At 38.7% G+C, this 20,802-nt stretch overlaps 1 protein-coding gene and 1 pseudogene across 5 annotated transcripts in view; one reads left to right on the top strand and one right to left on the bottom strand.

The window, feature by feature from the left end:
* LOC135207852 (flotillin-1-like) overlaps positions 1–20,802 on the top strand; it is a 243,089-nt gene that overhangs the window by 73,309 nt on the left and 148,978 nt on the right. The gene's annotated exons all lie outside the window — the stretch shown is intronic.
* The window catches only part of LOC135207727 (flotillin-1-like), a 51,472-nt pseudogene continuing 48,506 nt past the window's right edge, over positions 17,837–20,802 (bottom strand).

Genomic DNA, 20,802 nt, shown 5'->3' with positions numbered 1-20,802 from the left:
TATTTAATCTTAAATTTTTTGTACTGGCTTAAACTGCATGCTAAATTTAAAGAATAGGGGCCCCAGGGGCCTTTTGAAGAATAGGGGTCCCAGTTGGACCTAATGAATATAACGTTGAAAATTAATAAACTATTATGAAAGTACTTTTATTTTGCAAGTACAAAAATTACAAAAAGTATGTCAAATTAAAAGCACACGATTTATTGCAAAAAAATAAAATTAAATCAGTTTTGAAATTAATTGCACACTTTTTGAAATTTCATAACAAAAAGAATCAAATAAAGTATCCTTATAACGTTCACGAAACAAATTCCTGTAAATAGGAGTGTAAGAATTCCCTTTTGCATCCATTCATCTTTTAATTTACCTTTCTGCTTGTTCCAATAGGATTCTACGTGCTGCGTATGAACACGTGTCCTTTATATCAACAAAATTTAAGAAATGGTTCACAGTTTCATGTTGGTATCTAAATTTTTTGTACTGATTTTCTGATATGCTTTCCATTCGTCTGAGTGAACAGTCGATCCTTGCCTAACTACTTTTTCAGTTATTGGCAAAAGGAGTACCAGCATCACGTCGCTCAACTATTTCCATATATCCTATGGCTGGTTGTTGATGTGTCTACAATTCCAAAAACCCAAATTTGTGAATGGGGGAATTCTTCCTCTGATGTTTGGGTTTATGTGAGAAGCAAGAACTCTTCCACTTGCACTGTAATACCTGGCCCCATTTAGTTGTTAACTGGGTTTTAGTTTCAAAATGCTTAGTGCATACTTCACGAAAGAAACTATATAAATCAATCATAGTTTTCAGTGAGATGTTTAATAACCGAGATGCACTCATTTCTCCAATTTCATCACACCAATAAAAAATGGCCTCAACCCATTTTTGAAGTGTCAATTTAGAATTAAAAAAAAATATATATTACTTTTTTCTGATTGATACAAAGGTTTGTACTTTGCACAGTCCTTATTTTGGCACTTCCAAATATGTTTATCAAGATTTGAAGCGCATTACGTCCAGTTCATTACAAAGTTGCAGCAACCGCATCTCATTTCACGAGAAATAAGTTCTTTATTCTTCATCCATGTAATCACTGGAATTGTGTCTTCGATTGCTATTGGTTTAATTTGACGCTCAAAAAAGCTGCGATCCAGGTCTGCTTGGGGTTTGCTCAATACTGAAATACTTGATAATAGAGTGTGAAGAAGAAAAAAAAAAATCTGATTTTTTAAGGCCTCTTTGGTACTGACAATCAAACAAGCAGTTGTTTGCTTATCTTTAGGTTTGTTCACCACCGACAACCAATCATGTTGCAACTTTTTTCCTCAGCGGTTGTTTTCCACTAAATACCTTTTTAACAATACGGACCCCAGTTTTATCCTTTTGAAGAATAAAGGTCCCAGGTTCGTATGAGACCGCTATTCTTCAAAAGCTCCGCTAAATTTAAAGGTTAAATTTTAACTTTAAATTTTTATTAAAACTAAATGTAACAGTAATTTTTATCTCAAGTCTCAAAATATAAATGAAACTTAAAGTTGTGATTTTAAAGTAAATATATATTTCTGAATAGTTTTCTATAAGAAAAAAAATTGCCAAAGAAAATTTAATACCTCACAAACTATTAAGAACCAAGACCTTCACAAAACTTTTAAGTAGATATTAATTCTTGGCTTCAAGTTAATTCAATCTTTAATCAGCAAATATATTTAAGATAGAAGTCAAATGTATATTAAAAGTTAGTAACTTACTGTAAGGGTCAACTCCTCGGCATAGGAACTGAAGAATTAGTTCACTCTTTACCACCATAACTTGTCTCAAAACCAGCTGTAAATAAGGTTTTATAGCACAATCTATCTGGTTTTGATCCCCCCAAAAAAGGATATAGTTATGGAGGACTAATAAAGTTACAAGTATTAAAATTAAGGCTATTAAAAGTATTAAAATTACAGTTGAGAATCTATGCGCATTTATACAAAAACCAAATAAACCAGGAAATTAATTTTTAAAATAAATACTTACCCTGAAACCACTTAAACACATTAAATAGCAACATTAAAATGGCAATTACTGGTAGTAAATACTTCAAGAAACATACAGAAAGTAAAGTTATTTGAGTGGATGAAATAACTAAGCAATTAAGAAACTTCTAAACACTTAAAATCTTACCTAAGTCCTACTGAACCAATATACCACTTTTGTAGCCAAAGATAGTGAAAACCACTTGATCTGGGAAATATACTACTTTCTGAATGCATGTCTATATATAACAATAGTAAGAATAACCACGAACACAAGTTATCAAGTAAAACAAAAGGGTAAATAAAATTGGAAAATCTTAATAACTTACCATCGAATCTTCAATTACTAAAGCAAACAAGAAAAGATCAGGCACTATCAAAATCTTCCTTAACGAACAACGGGCGTCCATATCTGCTAATCTTGCCGCCACTTTCGACCGGCGACGGCGATAGACAACTAAATTTGTTGGATTTCGTTCTCAAAGAAGTCACCTTCTTTTTCACGGTTCCTTCCAAGGATAATGGATTTCAGAAACAGCTAGTTTCCTCTTCAAGGACTGTAAAACGCACACTCACTCGCACACACACACACACACACACACACAAACGTACAAAGCATTTGGTTAACTTTTGATTTTGGGGGGAATTGCTTCCTCATTTGATAAGCAAATTCGAACATGATTCTACTTATCAATGCATATATATGTTATGCTTAAACTTCCTGATATGTATTATGAAACCATCTTGAAACCATTTTTGAAATCAGAAATCTATACCTACATTTTTCTTTAGGACGTTCGATGATGGCTTTAAAAAAAATCGTATTTCAGATAGGAACAATTTAAACGTCATCTTTAACTCGTGAAAAAAATTGCTTTTAATCTGCACATTTATATAGGACTAGGCTGTGGATTAATTTTAAATCAAAATTGGCATATTTCTGAATAAATCACAGCTTTTTAGAAAAAAAAAAATATTGATGATTTCATGAACTGAAAACTAGCAAGAGCTTGACTACCTTTTGTGTTTTAAAACATAGACATGCACTTTCATTTTCTATTTAAATAGAGCGTGATTTGCTGTACAAGAAAAATTTTTATGCTAATAGTTTTGAAGTCTACCAGAATATAGAGCGCAATTGAAAAGTCACTGAACATTACGCATATCTGTAAAGAGAATCAATAGGTTTAAATAGATGTATGGCAACAAAACCTACACATCCACTAGTAGACCTATAATGTGCCCAATGTGGACCTTTGCATCTAGTGGGACTACATTCTATTTTAAATAGATGAAATGGCAACGAATCCTTCACATTTCGAACCATCACTAGCCCTATAAATTGCATAATATGGTCCTTGAATTACGTCTTACAGGCCTGTGTTCTATTTTAGATAGATAAGATGGTAACGAATCCTATACATTTTGAACCATCAGTAAGGCTTAAAAAAGATATAACAACGAATCCTACACATATAGAGCAATCAGTAGGCCTACCTACGAATTGTATAATGTGGACCTTTGCGTCTTGTAGGTCTCCGCTCTATTGGTTGGGAATGTGTGCACAATTTCTCTATGAGGATGTTCTAGTAATCCTCATATTCATTGATTTATCAAGGGGGATTATCTTTAAATGTGCAAGGAGAAGATTGGCTAGTTATAAAGATGTCCATCTCGTCATATAACCTTTTATTTGGAGAATTGTGAACTGATTTTAATTGCATTTCACAGAATAGTTATCTATAACGATTTTCAATCCTCCAATGCGGATAGATTCTAAATTGTTTAACGTCATATCAGCTACTGACCCTTATTTCATTTGTCTTCTATAGTTCCACAGTTTTGTTCCAAACTGGAAATCTACAAGAGACAACTTTTGTTTTTGTCAAAAGAAAACTTGAATAAAAATTGATTATTCGTTTTTGTATGTTTTAAGTTCTTTTGTAATAGACCTATACCACAGTCCTCCTCGGAGATGTTTTTAACGTTCAGCCAAGTGTAATCTAAGAATATGCAAAATTTATACTGTATGACGTACTTCGCCCACGAGCACCTATACTCTGTTTTTTTCCATCTGTCCACCCGCCTGTGGTATTTGCATATGGTAACACGCTGCGTCCCGGGCTTTAGATAGTCAAGCTATGTGTAAGTTTTCGGTAAATAAAAGGATATCTGGGTATACATTTGCAACTGAAAAGTGTTTTAATAATTTACTGTATGCGAATTACAACGTTAATATTTGAAATAGTATATTATTATTATTGTTGAATGTAAGCTGAATGTAACTATCTAAAGCCCGGAACGCAGTGTTACCACACGCAAACACCACAGGCGGGTGGCCAGATGAAAAAAAAACAAAAAACAGCATAGTAAGTATGGCATTATCCTTACTTTGCTCTTTCCCAGGTGATAATTATACAGATATAATCATGGAATGGTATCACTTCTCGGGAACAAGGTCTTGGCCAAAGCGGTAACTACAAAATTGCATAATAGAACAGAATATCCAGAAATGGATTATCAACTTTACTGTTGATATCCATTTCTGGATCTGTGTTCTATTATGCAATTTTGTAGTTACCGCTTTGGCCAAGACCTTGTTCCCGAGAAGTGATACTTCCATGATATATCTGTATATTATCACCTGGGAAAGAGCAAAGTAAGGATAATGCCATACTTACTATGCTGTTTTTGTTTTTTTTTTTCATCTGGCCACCCGCCTGTGGTGTTTGCGTGTGGTAACACTGCGTTCCGGGCTTTAGATAGTTACATTCAGCTTACATTCAACAATAATAATAATATACTATTTCAAATATTAACGGTGTAATTCGCATACAGTAAATTATTAAAACACTTTTCAGTTGCAAATGTATACCCAGATATCCTTTTATTTACCGAAAACTTACACATAGCGTGACTATCTAAAGCCCGGGACGCAGTGTTACCATACGCAAATAAAAGGTTATATGCACTAAGAATCAATTGTTAGGAGAGGGTGGATAGCAAGATAAGAGATGATATGAATGGAGGTACCTACAGTAAAAAAAAAAGAAAAAAAAAGAAAGGGGTGGCAGCTAGTGGCCGAAGGGATGTTGCAAAGAACCTTAAGTAATGCCTACATTGAACCCCGTGAGGTGCACTGACGGCACTAAAACTCTGCCAGATAGTAGAATTATTGATGAGGTAAAATCTTATCTTTCAAGGGTTGTTCTTCCTCCCCATTTTTGTTTTTGTTTTTGTTATTTAGCTTTTATTTCGTGCATACATTCTTGTTGATAATGCGTCAGACCACAAAGGGACATTTTTATTTGCTTGCAGGTGTTGTCATTCATTTGTTTAAGTGGAGGAACTTTCTCATGCGTAGTTATATTCAAGTCAGGACCACATGTGGTTATGCAAGTTGTTTGTTTGTTTTTGTATGGTGCTTTTACGTTGCATGGAACCAGTGGTTATTCAGCAACGGGACCAACGGCTTCACGTGACTTCCGAACCACGGCGAGAGTGAACTTCTATCACCGGAAATACACATCTCTCACTCCTCAATGGAATGACCCAGAATCGAACTCGCGACCACCGAGGTGGGACGCCAACACCATACCAACCACGTCACTGAGGCGCTTCAATTATGTGGTAGAGGTACACACCTATTTTAAATTTCACGAAGTTTGTTTTTTAAACACCGAATCATCAGTCTCCTCCAGTGGCTTGTGACACAAACTACCACTGTGAAATCCCACCATTCATAACTTTCCCTTTTTTATCTTTTATAAACACCAAATCACCTTCAGTCTCTTGTTTTAAGTTTCATCCTAGTAGGCTTAGGTTTAGGGCTTTCAAGCATTGCGGAGTCCACAGGAATCCAGCTGACACTATCATGTGCTATAGGTATAAAACCCTTACCTACAATTTATGAATTTTGGAACCTCTCTATTGTTGCAAAAATATTGAATCAAGAGTTCATTTTAAATTTCATTAAATTAGTGTATAGTATTTGTTGAACGTACTACAAATGGTTGATAATTTACTATGATGCACAAAAGCTGATGCTTTAATACCTAGCATTTTACACATTCATATTTGAATTTGTCTTAGAGAATTTTTTTGTACTTGGCCTTGCAATTCCTTAACTTTGTTTCGTTGTGGTACATGAAGCCTTGTTTTCTTCACGTCTGCATTTTATAAAGGTCGACTGCATTATAAGGCAGTCTTTTGGTACATTTCCAATTTCATAAGGTCGCAGTATACATTCAAGATCTTCTACCTCTTGAAAAACTGCTCTATATGAATACAGGAAGTCCCCGGGTTACGACGGTCTCGGCTTACGACGTTCTGAGGTTACGACGCTTTTCAATTATATTCATCAGAAATTATTTCCAGGGTTACGACGCCTACAAACGCTGATCTGGCAGATGAAATACGACACCAAAAATGCAAAATAATCAATATTTAAAGGTTTTTTTATGATGAAAAATACCAAATTTGTAACTAATTTGTATTTTTCATAACTAACAAACCTGAGGTCTTAACATTAGGATTTACTAGCGCCAAGCTGGAAACCGGTAGAAATTAAAATTACACTTGTGAGATCCAGGACTAATGGCATCTATACCAGGTCACGGGGCATGTATACCCAGAATGCCCACGGCTTACCTGTGACCATCAGTTATATTTCTAACCCAGTTTAGACTGCTAGAGGGGTGGTTCGAGGTGGGCCTTTAACTGTTAAGACCTCAGGTTTGTTAGTTATGAAAAATACAAATTAGTTACAAATTTGGTATTTGTTCATACACGAAACAAACCTTCGGTCTTAACATTAGGATAGACTTACTATTGGAGGGAGTAAGTCTCTACAACTGACTGGAGTTTGCCACCTTATCCATTTCCGAATATCATAGGGAAATTCTAAGAGATGGACAATGAACCTAGGACCAAAGATATAAGCGGATCTATTGGTTTCCCCCCCCTGGGTGTAGCTACCATTCTACTGTTTTACTCTTGTCCCTTGCGACTGGATCCACCTTCACCCCTCTTTTCCTTATTATCCATAGGGGTGTGTTGCTACTGAAAAGTATATCATCAGCTAAGATAGCTTCACAGTATGGCTGACCATCTCACCTGCATCTAGTCCGTTCCAGCACATGACGGTACTCTCCTTCATATTGCCCGTAGTTAAGAGTATGGAAGAAAGTAGTAAAGAAAAAAGACCAGTCATCCCATTCATTCTACTTTCATACCTTCATCTTAGACTAGACGCAAACTGTCCCGCCAGGGGCACTGGATGAACTATATCACTTGTTGGGCCCCCACCACTGGACCCAAGGAAAAGGTGTCCAAGGATCTATGGGCAACATCTTTCAAATAAAATGAGGTGAAAGTTGTTTGGCGCTTGTCCACACGCCAGCTTTCAGAATTTTATCCACAGACATGTTCTTCTTAAATCCATGAAGCACTCACACCCCTGATGTCATGAGCTCTAGCTCCCACCTGGCTATCTGACCCTCTGTCTTCTGCAGTATAAGCATTCTGATCGTCTCCCTTAGCCAAATGATATTGTATTCTTGGACACTTCCTTCTTGTTCCGTCCTGTACTTACGAACAACCTCTGGCACCCCGGCCTGAGGTGCCTTGTTCTCTTTAAGTACTCCCTTAGTGCCCTGACGGGGCACAGGAGCATTTCAGCTTTGTCGTTGTCTACAAAGGTCTGCCAAGAAAGGTATGGTAAAGGAGTCGAATCTGCCGTCTACTATTGTTGGATTTTGGGTCTTTGCCACGAATTCTGGGACAAAACTCACACACCATTGATCTCCAACCTCTCGAGTTGCTTTATGAGATATGAGAGGCCATGTAGCTCCCCCACCCTTTTGGTTGAAGCCAGGGCCAATAAGAAGACTGTCTTCAGGGTCAGGCTCCTATCCGTGGACTGCCTTAGTGGTTCGTAGGGGAGTTTTGTCAGACTACTCAGTACCTTGGTCAGATCCCAATCTGGGTCTTTTAGCTCCTTTGGTGGCATGACTGTTCAAAGCTCCTCATCAGCATGGCCAACTCCCATGAAGACGATATGTCCACTCCTTTCATTCGTAAGACTGAGGCTAGAGCAGCCCTGTACCCCTTCACTGCAGATACAGACATATGTTTTTTCTGTTATGAGATATATCAGAAAGTCTGCTAACTGCTGAATAGTGGTACCGAGTGGAGACACGTTTCCCTCTACGACACCCAATCACAGTATGATGACCACTTCCCTTGGTATACTGTCGCAGATGATTTTCTGATATTACCTGCCATCTGAGTTGCTGCTTTCTGCGAAAACCCTCGCTCTCGGAGGAGATACTTGACAGTCTCCACCCGTGAAGCGATAGGGACTTCACCGACTGGTGGTACCTCTCCACTCGTGAGGCTGACACAGAAGGTTGCTCCATGGAGGTAACTCTCTTGGCACATCTACTAGGAGTTCCAGTAGGTCTGGAAACCACTCTGCTTTCGGCCATAACGGGGCTACCAGGTCATCTTGAGGTTCTGAGACCGCATTAACCCTGTTCAGAACCTGGACGGATTAGACAAAATGGAGGAAATGCGTACACGTCCAGATTGTCCCAGGGGTGTTGTAGCGCATCTTCTGCTACTGCCTCTGCGTCCGGGACTACTGAACAATACACTTCCAACTTTTTCTTTTTGTTGTACCTGGTGCGAATAGGTCTATGATCGCTCCTTCCACAACATGAGCATCCTGTCCACTACCTGTTGGTGTAGGGACCACTCCGTTCCCAGAATCTGATCCCTGCGGCTCAACTTGTCGGCCACTATGTTTCTTTTTCCCGGAATATACCTGGCCTTGATCGTCTACCAGGTTCCTCTATAGCCCACTGGTGAAGTTGAACTGTCATCACATGTAAACTGCCGAGAAACTAGGCCTCCTTGCTTGTTTATATAGGCTACTACTGTGGTGTTGTCTGACATCAATACCACTGAGTGTCCCTTTACTCTCTCCCTGAACTCTTGTAGAGCCAGGAAAGCTGCTTTCAACTCCAGCACGTTTATATGGAGTTCTCTGTCCTTGCAACTCCATTTTGCTGACACCATCAACTCCTCCATATGGGCTCCCCAGCCTTCTAGTGACGCATCCAAGAACAGCAAGAGGTCTGGGGAGGATTGTTGAAGGGGGACACCCACTGTCAGATTGTCGTCCTCCACCCACCACAGCAAGGCTTTCCTCACTTCTGCCGACAAGGGAATTTGCTCGTACGGGTGATCTACTGTGGTGACCAAAACTCCTTCATCCTCCATTGTATGGGACCGAAGGTATGTAGCCTTCCTTGTGGTACTAGCTTCTCCAGGGAGGTTAGGATTCCCAGCACCACCTGCCACTGTCTTGCTGGCTGCTGTCTGCTTTCCCAGAAAGGCATTCACCACTTGTTTGCATTTCTCTACTCTTTGGTCTGTCGGGAATACTTTGGCTTGTGTTGTGTCTATCACCATTCCCAGATATTCCAAACGTTGACTTGGATCCAGCTGCGACTTCTGCTGGATTCACCACAATAACCCTAGGCCTAGCTGTGACAAAGCTGCAGGAGGGCCGTTCTATCCCTGAGTAATTTCTCCCTGGACTTTGCTATCACCAGCCAATCGTCCAGATATCTTATTAGCCTGATCCCCTGAGCATGCGCCACGCCGACACGAGGGTGAACACTCTTGTAAAAACTTGAGGAGATGTTGTCAATCCGAAGCACAGGACCTTGAACTCCGAAAGCTTTCCCTGCAAGACTGAAGCGGAGAAATTTGCTTGAAGACTGATGGACTGGTATCTGAAAGTATGCGTCCTTTAGATCGACTGTCAGCATAAAGTCTCCGATTCTGACTGCTTGTAGAACCGTTTTCGGAGTTTCCATCTTGAAACTGGTTTTCCTTATAACCGATTCAGCGTTGACAGGTCTATTACTGTCCTCCACTCCCCATTGGCTTTGGGTACCAGGAAAATCCTGCTGTAGAAGCCTTTTGTCGGACTGCATACTTGTTGCACAGCTCCTTTTTCCATCATCTTCTTCACTTCGTCCTGCAGAATAGTGGCCTTCTGAGATTTGTGGGACATAAGTGACGTGGGGTAATGGTTGATCTGTCAGGGGCGGGGTTACCTTGAACGGAATCAAATACCCGATCCTGAGACATCCACCACCCACTGCTCTGCCCCTAGTTCCTGCCACACATTCCAGTGATTTGCCAGGCAACCCCCCACTGGTGTGGCCGAGTGATGGGAGGCGCCCATCCTATCTTCTTGAGCCTCTCCCTCTTCCCCTATTGCCCTTCCTCTGTTGTTTCTATTGTGAAAGGGCCGATGAGTTTATCCTCTTTGGGGAAGAGGGTCTTGTGACTCTATTAGGGATGCTATGTCCTCACTGTCTTCTTTCGAGACATCTGCTGTTGTCTTCCTCCAAAGGAATAGTTTGACTGTTAGAGGTTTTTCCTAACTGCCTGTTGCACCAACCTATCGTTAGTGTCCATCCTTCTTCTATCTATCGCTTCTTCCAGTATGACCTCTGGCAACAGTAGTTGCGATTCCAAGATATCCCCATTCCTCATTGCTAACAGGGAATCCAAATCCACATTGCGGCTTAGTCTAGCCAATGCTGCATCTCTCCTCATTAGCAGGATATTTGCCCAAACATTGGCACTTACGTTTGTCAGGTACGCAATCGCCTTGGACCCACTGACTGTAGTAATCTAATGAACAATGGTTCATCCACTACTTTCCCTTGTTGCTTCCGAGGATGCAATTTTCGCACTGCTGTTGACCAAAGGTCTAACCAGGACGCAGCCTGAAAGACGAGAAGAAGCTGTTGCTTCTAACGTGGCAGCCTCTTGGTACTTCATCGAAGGGCACTCCATTTTAACCTGATCCAAGGTTAATCCAGGCCTTAACCTTACAACATTAGGGTTCATTTGTCTAGACAGCAAATGGACCTTCGGTGTCGTATAATATTTCCTTTGCTTTATCATTGGAGGGGGAATAAATTTAAATGATCTATTAGATCTTAAGGAATTATCCCTCCCTGCAACTCTTTGCGTTTACGTGTTGCAAGACCGATTCCGCATGACTCGAACAAGGCAATTCATACGACACCTTGGTATCCCTCTTTAGTCCAAACGCCATGTCAATTCCAGGAGGAAGCATACTGGCCGGTGTTTCTGTCTTCTCCGAAAGGCTATTGAATTGACGAATCAAATCAATAACCTCTGCATACGAGGCCAGAAACTCTTGGTTTTCTCCTTCCTCCGGCTCTAGTGTACCACTCTCCGTCACGAGAGATGTTGCCTCGCCTCTATCTTCTGACAGACGGCCCGGAATTCCACGGCCGCGGTCTCTTTGATCTTTGCTGGTCCGCTGTTGGCTCGATCCCAGATAGTCAGCAGGGGAACGAGACGTCTCACTCTTTCTCTGCTCACGGATCTAGAGCGAGAATCTCGTCTAGATCTCCAAGATGAAGGCTCCTTTAAGACAGAGGTAAGTTCGTCTCTATTAGCATTGGCATCGTTTTCGAGCGTCGGCGAGCCCGGCCTCGGCCTTCTATCCAGACGGACACTGCCTTCCACGAACGTATCCGCCGAGGTTGCCAACTCTCTATTTTTTGTACTTTAATAGGAGCCTTATCGTCCTCGTACGTATTTTGAACGCCTTACCGGGCGAAACTGGACCTGCATTCCATCCTCTGCTGCACCTTTCGCCGCCAACGTCGATTTTACCAGAGGTATCGCAGTTTTTGCGATCCGAACTGGCAACTCCGCCTCGGCCGCTAGCTCGCCGGCCGTCACCTCTCTCGCTTGTTCGGACTCTTGCGAACGGCTTCGTCTGCCAACCTTGTGCTTAATAGCCACTGATTTTCCGACCTTCTTGCTGACTTGGAAAAGACAGTCTTGGTCCGAAGAAGAGGAAGAATTGATTCTTCTATCCTCTTGGCCCGAGGATCCGCTAGGAACTCCCGAATCCTCCTCCAACGCTTGACTGGCGCTCGCCGTGACGTTATCGGACTTAGCGATGATGCCGAACTAGAGGAAGAAGACGAAGAAGGCGAATCACACTTTTTCTTTTTGTCTCTCTTATTCATTCTCTCCTCTATATCCTGTAACTTCTGCATTACAGTTTGCATTGACGGATCAGAAGGCGTATTAGTGTCTGGGTGCAGCGAAAAAGGCCGAGAGTCGGTCTGTGACGTCATCACGCCTGCCATCTCAGAGTGTGACGTATGTTGTGACGTCATCCCTCTCGTAGGGAGAGACTGAGAGGTTTCTTGCTGGTAACCGCACGTTTGCTGCCAAATACCTCCCACGTTCTGCATCGCTGTAAATACTGAGTGGGATGGTGAAGCAGCGGCATTAATTCCCATAAATTGCAAGCCCGGGGGATGAGGAACATTCAGCGCTGCCGGACCCTGCTGGAACCGTGACCGTCATATAATGCGCAAGCAGACCATCCAAGGTTGGTACGCCTGGTAGGCCTAGCGCTGACCACGTACCATCTAACCTATGCGCTTGAGTAGCAGGAGCCTGGAACAAAGATGGCGGATCTCCCCCTCTACTTGCTGGGAACAAAGGAGAGTGCAAATTATTCATAAAATTACCAAGGCCCCTCCTGACGTTTCCGATACAGAACCGCTAGGAGAAACCGAAGTGGATGAGGACAATTCAAAGCAGGTGGGAGAAACATATGGAGCAGCTGGTTTATTACCGATACAAAAGAAGCCGGTAAGGTTTGGTCATCCAAAGATGGCGTCACCCCCTTTCTTTTGTATTGGCTTTTCCCATAGAACTTCTTCCACTGTTCCACCGACCAACCGCGACAAACAGAACACGGATTAGTAACCGTACATACGTTTTCCCTGCACCTACTACACGTTGGATGAGGATCCGTCGACACCGAAGTTAGGAACCTAGAACAAGGGAAGCCACTGACTCCTGGGCATTGTTCCTTTGTCCTCCTCTTCGAAGCGGTAGACGATCCCGATGTTGAGGCAAAATTCTCCATCATACCACGTATACACTCTTACCACACACTGATCACACTTGGAGAAAGAAAAGGAATGAAAAATAAAAATGAAATGGATAAAGAACGAGCAAACTGAAAACCGGCTTTAAAAGAGATAGACAGTAACACGTCTTATCTTAAAGGCGGTAGGAAAATAACTGATGGGTCACAGGTAGCCGTGGGCATTCTGGGTATACATGCCCCGTGACCTGGTATAGATGCAATTAGTCCCTGGATCTCACAAGTGTAATTTTAATTCTACCGGTTTCCAGCTTGGCGCTAGTAAATCCTAATGTTAAGACCGAAGGTTTGTTTCGTGTATGAACAAATGCAATAAGAATGCAGTTTACATAGTTTTAAATGCACCTAAGGATTTAAAAGTAAGGTTTTCTTAGGACTTTAGACAATGTTCCGGCTTACGGCACGTCTCAAGAACGGAACCCCCGTCGTAACCCGGGGACTGCCTGTAGTAGCACTAATCTAAGGTGATGGAACAATTTCACCTCTTTCACATTTATTTTGACTTGCAGTTTCTTGCCAAGTTAATATACCAATGTGTCTGTCTAAAAATCTTTGCTTGACGCAGAGTAAATGATCCTAGGGCTAGAAATAAAAATGAACAACTACAGGGTAATAAAAAAATAGTCCACATTTTTAATACTGTAATAGAAGCTTAAGAAGACAGGAGAATAGTTTGAAGTTACATGTCTCAGTGAGGTTTCGAAGAATAATAACAATATCAGTCGCCTGGGCTTCACCTAATTTTGTGACTGACCGAATTAAGTCTCTGGAGAAACAAATTCAATGCGCTGGTTCTGAAACCCAGGCGGGGACTGACACAACAGGCAGATACAGGATTTTACCGACCGATGAAACAGTGACACGAGAATCTTTTTAAGTGAATCGAGATGAGATTTATTTTTTTATCTACATATTCTATTGCTACCATACACGTTGTGTTATCAAACATTTCCCCTATCCTTTAGGATATTCAATGAATGCCCACTAACATACGAAAGAAACAAAGACGTAGGTATGACCTCCCCACTCCCCTAAGGGAAGTGTGGATGGGATTAACAGACACAAGGGAGATTCTGGTACCACGCAAAGGAACTTTCATCATAAATGAGCTGCACATTGTTTACAGATCAGTGGGATAACAGATTACTATTTAGAACCCATAGATATTTTCAAAACCACCCAAGAAGTAAGCTCACAAATCAAATCATTAACCCACTGTGATTCTTCTTGTAAGAACATAAAGTCCCATCCTCTTTCGGTCATTACCAGATTACTTCAGCTAGTATAAGGACTCTGGGCAAGCATTTTCAACGCAAACAACTACTAAATATATACTATGTACGTAGAAATATATATATAGTAGACGGATTGGATGACCAAACCTTTCATCACTACACTAACCATGCAACGTCATTCAGCTTACAACCATGACAATGCAAAAAAAATCATTATAGACATATGCAAACAGAAGACAATGCAAAAAAAATCATTATAGACATATGCAAACAGAAGATAACAGATATTGTACATTGTACCTTTACAGTACAGAAAAAGTTCATTGTACCTTTACATTAAAGAAAAGGAATGAGATAAAATAAAAGTTTTTTTCAACCTGGTACAAAAAATGGCTGAAGAAGACTGAAGAATCACCACTTAGAAACATGCTCCATCAAGGATCTTTTGCTCCTTCATCCACAAGCCCGTACAATTGTGACAACAATGACAGTGTAAATGAAAGAGGGCCTCTCCCTCCTTCATTATGAGTACTAGGATATGGTACAAAAAATAAAAAACTATACTACAAATAAAGTTTACCAAAAATCTAATACAGTACTAAGTTTTTTGGTCAACTTACAGATTCCTTATTTAAAATGAAAACTCCGAAGAACTGAAATTAAATTTCAGTGAAAGCTTCTAAAAATGCTGGACTGAACTGTTTTTTTATGTGATGACTGAACATACAATGGTGACTCTACAACATATCTAATAAGGATTGTGGGCAATACAATCATAATTGGATTCCTAAAAGAAGTAGCCACAAACACACAAACATTGTATGAAAACTGAACCTATCCTTCGGGAGGATTCAGAAGTTGTGTAGTAATAAAATAATTTTGTCAATCAAACTAAACCTATCCATATAGGATACCTAAGTTGTGTATCAAACAACAACTCAACAAAACCATGACTGTGACAGACACATACTATCTGATTTCTCATATTCAACTTATGATATATTGAGAGTCTAAGATCATAAATGCAAAAATCTGGTTCCTTACAAGCTATGGTGTGACATGCAGCATAAACAGAAAAAGACTAAATAATCATGATCTTAACATAAAACCGAACGACAACAAATACAACCGTGCAAAAGTTGTTAAGAAACAATTGCATTAGTGGAACTAATAAGACGCGAGATACTGTTTTGCTCTGTGTTAATTTGTAGTATACTAATACCTGAATGCCTTGAAACGAATGTTGAACAACTTGGACCACACAACACAACCTTCCTTGTAAAAACTAAATGCCATCTTTCCTCTGGACCAAGAACTAACTTCCAAAAGCATTCTTCAATTTCAACACCGTAATCTCTCGAGAAGGGATGTACCGAGAGAAGGGATGTACAACGGCTACAACTGAACCCAGACTGGTTGAATTCGTCTACACACATCTTTTTAATACATTGAACACCTAAAGCACGAACACTTGCTTCAAGTACGAGAAGCACCAGAGAAAATGCCTGAAAAACCCAGTCGCACTCTTCAGTTCTCAAAAATACGAAAAAAGGCGACATCAAGTTGGCATACTAACACCAAGACATCAAATCATGGGCTACAGACTGAAAATCTTTCCTCCTACAAAACAAAAACAAAATCAAAACCATTTTGAAAATTATAAAATCCATGGTTGCACAAACACTTTGTTGAGGTTGATATTTGGAGATAAAACAGTGTTATAACATATGTTCTTATAACAGAAAACCATACATAACTTACACCCCTTGAGCCAATTACTGAAGTTCTGGCATTATAAATTCAAATTTGAAATTTAATGAAAATAAAATACACTGCTCTGTCAGGTCTGTTGGTATAATTAAAAAAAGTAGCGTTAAAAGGCCTCTACTTTACTAATGCTCAAGGAAACAAAAACAATACTGTAATACAAAAATTATCTAAACATAAAAGAATATATTAAAGGTTTTAAAACAATACAAAACTGCTTTGGTTCTTATATGTAGTGCCAGAACTAGCTTCACAATACAACTGAGATGGTATATACACTCACTGTAACTGGAAAGCCTTATCATCCATCTACGAGATTCCTAAAACATGTTCCTTGCATACACGAGTCGAAAGACCAGATTTCCGATGTACAACTACTGTATCCACGAATTTGTTTGAGAGATTGCTAGACGTACCAAAAATAGATGCCTTTGTTACTGACTCTAGACAGAGAATAACATACTTTCCGTTACAGTGGCCACAACACCACTGCGTAAACAGTCGCCACAAATAAATACAAATGTCAAAATTGTGAAAAATCTATGTTATGCTCAAAAATTAACATGCAGTGAAAAATTTGTGTTTTCTTATTCCATACAAAAAAGCTAATAACGTATACTCAATGCATGTAAGTGCACATATACATACACCACATACATGGACACACTGGAAAAGGAGTGACATTCATAAAATTGATAGATAAATGCAAATCATTTGCATATTGAAAAAGTCACATTGTAAATTTTTTGCATGAAGAAAATAGGATACAAAACTTTAAACAATGACAAAATCATTTTCTAACTTGAAGAAGACTATACAGGTAAAATATTCTATCAATCATTATTAGGTATAAGAAACAGACGAGCAATGTTCGTCTACGATTCCTCTAGAGAAACATAACCATATAGATAGATTATCTAAAAATAGGGATGACTTTGCTAAGCATCCATTTCAAGAAATGCCTATATTTTGACAGTTCAAATTCTAGATTACAAGGCATCGTTATATTCAGGTAACACAATGGTAGGATGTCTAAGGATATAACAGCTTGTTCTTCAGGAGAACAAAAATTACAACTGCATACGGAAAAGCCGCTGTATAAACTACTGTTACTGCACTGTAATATTGCACTGTATGCTGGAAAAAAGGTACTTGGTGGGCAGCCTGTCATAAAAATAGTAAATATATGTACAGAGAAAAAATTAAACTTAAAATGGTTTATACCAAAACTCCAAGCTGTCATTCCCACACACACTACCTTTGTGCAAGTTCAGAGACAAAAAATCGCCGAACTGCTGTGTGTATGTATATATAATTTATATAAAAGTTGTATATGGGGGATTCATAAGGCATTGGCAACATGAGCATCTCTATAGGAACAACTGACAAGTCTTAAGTTACCAAGTTGCACTGAACATAGAAAACATGAGAAAAATAACCACATAGATCAGCAGTCTTTGATGGTCATTTCCCCGAATTTACTTCCTTGAGAAACTGGCAACTGGAGCACAGAAGTCCAGATGGTTGTTCACTAAATATGGCCTGCGGTGTCCTTCCTTTGAAGACTTTCGTAACATTAAGAAATAACTCTATCAAGTATTTTTCTAGTGCCTGTTAATAATAGTACAGCATCCATAAAATGTACGAAAATTCATTAACTCTACAATCTGCCTCTACTATAAATCCAGATCCTCAGCTACCTTCTGGGGGGACTTCTACACTGGGAGGAGATGGACAACTTACGATCAAAATCATTTATAAACCTTTTAAACTTCTTCATTCTAATATGTATCTCATTACAAAGTTTTCTGTGCCTTAATTTGAGTGATATCAATTTTGAAACAAAAAAACTACTGACAGAAAACACAGGTTATTCAAGATTACTACAAGATCTTATACACTTCTTGCGTGACCACAGTCAGAGCAAGGCTGGCTGGCTGTTGCTTGTAGGTTCCTCCACAAATGAAACTTACAGGTCAGCTCCCTCCTACACTGCCCGGATACTCTGGAAAAGAAGCATGTCCTGTGATTAATGGGTCAGAAACATATCTGATATGCATGAACAAGATTTAGAGTCAAAGTTGAGGATACAATAAACCCTACTCAGTGCTGTTACCGTGAAAAAAGTCTGTATCATCAATATTATTATAACATTTGGCGATAAACTCGTAACCAAAAATCTTCCAGTATAAAGTCATACTGCTCAAAAATCACCATTACCATTATGAATGATTTTGAGCACACCACAAAGCATCATATAAAGATTTTATAGGCTTAAATCTAACCTCCAAGGGTTTATGTGCTGATAGACATCTACCTTTTCAAAATGACCAAGGTTCGGCACGTGATTAAAACAAAAGCCATTCCAGAACATGCTCAATCACAAATGTGGAGTAACTGTGCAACTTAGCAGTTTTGGGACAGACATGAAGTTATTCGACTGAACAGCCTAGTAATATACCAGAAATAATTCAACACTCTATCATTTACTCAAGTTCAAGATAACTATAAAATACATATATATATATAGAATATATACAGTACACCAGTATAAGTACAGACTTAGAGGAGGTATTATCAGGGCCTTACAACATACTTTTGCTAAAACTACTGCAAAAACAGAAGGTACATCTACTTCACAATAAAAACCTGGCAACTATAATTATATTATCAATTCACAGCTGGGATCCACTGAATACTAACTAGGACTCAGAGAAATAATTTTATTTCAAAAATTTTAAGTAACTTTTGTGATGTTACATTAAAAATACTACTATAAAAATCTGGCAATAAATAATTATGAGCCTCACACTTCTGTACAAAGGTAAAAAATTAACATTATTTCCTTTTTTTTTTTTTTTTTTTTTTTTTTTTTTTTTTTTTTTTATATGCAAGACAGAGAAAGGTAATCAAAATTAACCATAAATAAATTTTGTTATGCAATACTATACATTACAACAGTTATTAGACAATATAAAAGGAAATCACAACAATTCTATGCTTATACCAATCATATTTTGTTTTAATCGATATATCTTCAACTACAAAGATTGCTAATACGTATCTAGCCAAGCAAGAAACACCTGGTAAAAGCACTTTTCTAAAAACACAATTAGTATTCAAGAAAATATTTTGTAATTAACAAAAAACATAATTGTAAAGTTGATAATAAGCTGTTATATTTTTGTAAAATTTTTATAATGATATCTAACTTTGTACACACAATCCATGTCTTGAAATGAAAAATATCAGTAGTTATATGGTCACATGATAAGCGGGTTAGCCAGGTTTCAGAACCGTAAGCAATGATGACAAATAAATCTTCCTTATCACTCTCCTTAATGACAGGATATTTACCTAATGATAGAATAGCATCACCAAAAGGAGCAATGGCCCCTGGCCTACTAACCAATCCTACTCCAACCAAAGACTTGCTGGTCATGACTATCTGACTCAATGCTGGTGATTGTTCTGATAAATTAATAATGCTTAAACCAAAACTTAGGACTAATCCTTGTCATTTAACAGGTCTAACTATTTATGATGAACTTGCTGTCAGAACGAACAAGTCAATGGGTAGGCCTCCGTAGAATAATTATTGTCAAGATAAATTAATCTATCGAAACCACAGACTACCATTTCTAATCTCACGGCATCCACTTGAAGACTTCTACAAAACCACCTTTTACAGTTACTATTTATTATTATTAATTACTTGCCAAGATATAACAATAGTTGGAAAAAGCAGTAGTATGTTACAAGCCCAAGGACACCGATAGGAAAAGCAACCCATTACCAAGAGAAATATAAAGGAATGAATAAACTAAAAATGATAAAGAAATACATATAGTATACAACCAAGTAACTATGAAATACAATTACAAAAATACTCCATTTCTTTGCATGATGTTTTTAAAACTGTCTAAGTTCCAACAATTCAACATCAACAAATAGGATGATCAACCCAGAATTTGTTACAGCTGGGAACAGAACTTCTGGTAAAACTGTATGGTACTGGATCTCAAAAGTGAACGAGGAAGAAATCAACTGCAATACCTAGCCTTATCTACCACCCGCAATGCACTGAAGACCAAACTTAACTACGTAGACTTCATCAGGGCTAAACAGACAAGTCAATTATCTTCTGTCACCCAATGGAAGGTGAATGAAAAGCCTTTTGCTTCTTTCACTTGATGCATTGGTCACAGACTCTTAGTGGCATATATAGGCTGGTGATAAACCAAGACAATTATTGGAAATACTGTAGTAGTCAGCTTTTTTTAATCAAGTTGGAATTTATGACCTACATGAAAAAGTTAGTGAAGAGACACACTTACAAAATGGAAACCAATGTGTAAGTGGTAAAATACAGAAGTAGAAAAGCTTATTCTAGTAACTATCTCGTATGAGCTTACAGTTTCAATACGCTAGGAAAACTCTTTTCCAACCAGGTTACAGAATACATACAGTACATCTTAAGTTTTGAAAACAATTATCCAGTGACCTAAAAATTGCACTGTATAAAAATCAGTATCCCTGCTAGAGAAACTACTATTGACAGTTGAATATGAAACTAAAACAGGCAGTTAATTGTAATACAAAAATACTTTACATATACGTATATAGTACCTGGAACTTAAGGTTAAAAATAAAGTTAAAATGTTTAATATAAATTGTTTTTCCTTAAGTACATTGTTTCCTACAAAAATGACTAATTACTTATTGTTTTGCTAAAAATTACTTT

This window comes from Macrobrachium nipponense, chromosome 34 (genome assembly GCF_015104395.2).
Source record: "Macrobrachium nipponense isolate FS-2020 chromosome 34, ASM1510439v2, whole genome shotgun sequence".
Lineage (NCBI taxonomy): Eukaryota > Metazoa > Arthropoda > Malacostraca > Decapoda > Palaemonidae > Macrobrachium > Macrobrachium nipponense.
This window is presented reverse-complemented; position numbering and strand designations above follow the sequence as displayed.